We start from the raw sequence: 1,082 nt of genomic DNA, 5'->3' as shown, positions 1-1,082 counted from the left end.
AAAATGAGACCGTATAAATGGAAACTGCATAAGCCTGAGCAAACGGCGGGGGAGTGGGGGGCGGGGTAGCATTATCACGTATAAAAAAACTTGCATAAAAAATACAGTGTAAATCAGAGGACAGGAGTATATTTGAAAAGAAATCTGAAGACAGAAGGTAAGGAGAGAGGCAAAAATCAGTCATATTTTACTCCTTTGATTTGGCAAGGATGCTTTAGTTTTCTAGAGTAAATAAAAAGGAGGTCTGGTTCTATCAGCCTTGCCAATATCTGACCCAGGAAAGCTTATTGTAAGGCCAAAGGACCCCAGAAGTTAGCAAGAGTAAACAACAGATAAGGTTTGGGTGAAGTCAACACATTATGCCTCTCAACTCAGAGAACTGGAGGTAGGAAGTTTCCTCATGAATTAACATAAGAGCCCCAAGAGAGCCAACATCTGGATGCCTAGACACAGAGGGTATCAAAAGTAAAGGCAAGATGTTATAGAAAGAGTAACTAGAAGTCTTTTCATATACTCATTTATGCCTCTTCCCAGTCCATACTATTCTGGAAAAAGAGAGAGCCAAAAGATACAAATGAGTGAGGTGGTATGAGTAGAGTACAGACAGGATCTTCTCTCTATCTCTTCATAGATTTATTTTTTTTCTTTTTTTAGGCGAGGCAACCCTTGGTTGACCTCATAGACTGCAAAGATCTTGTCAGCTTACGATCCCTTATGTATGTATGTATGTGTGTATGTATGTACGTACGTACGTATTTATTTATATTTTATGCCTACAGCACCTGGTCTTCCTAGGTGGTCTCCCATCCAAGTACTAACCAGGCCCAACCCTGCTTAGCTTCTGAGATCAGACGGGATCGGTCTTGTTCAGGGTAGTATGGCCATAGACTGCATAGATTCCTTGATTCAAAGGAATCTCAGGAAAAGCAAACTCTCTAGATATTTCAGAGACTGAGATCTGCAAATTGGATAGACTGGACTCGATTTCACTTAGGCAACTCCAAAGCAGAGATCTCTGCCCAAAGTATCACTAAATACTGGAAAGAGATTCTTAATATAGCATAATTAAAGGTAAGTGTTGG

General features: G+C 40.3%; 1 non-coding gene across 1 annotated transcript; it reads right to left on the bottom strand.

The window, feature by feature from the left end:
• Nucleotides 1-770: 770 nt before the first annotated feature.
• On the bottom strand, nt 771-889 carry LOC111735080. The gene has a single exon (XR_002778674.1). It is a non-coding gene; the product is annotated as a 5S ribosomal RNA (ribosomal RNA).
• Between the last annotated feature and the right edge of the window lie 193 nt (nt 890-1,082).

Source organism: Pteropus vampyrus, unplaced genomic scaffold (assembly GCF_000151845.1).
Source record: "Pteropus vampyrus isolate Shadow unplaced genomic scaffold, Pvam_2.0 Scaffold14266, whole genome shotgun sequence".
In the NCBI taxonomy this organism is placed as follows: domain Eukaryota; kingdom Metazoa; phylum Chordata; class Mammalia; order Chiroptera; family Pteropodidae; genus Pteropus; species Pteropus vampyrus.
Note: the sequence above shows the minus strand (reverse complement) of the source record. Positions and strands in the feature narration are given on the sequence as shown.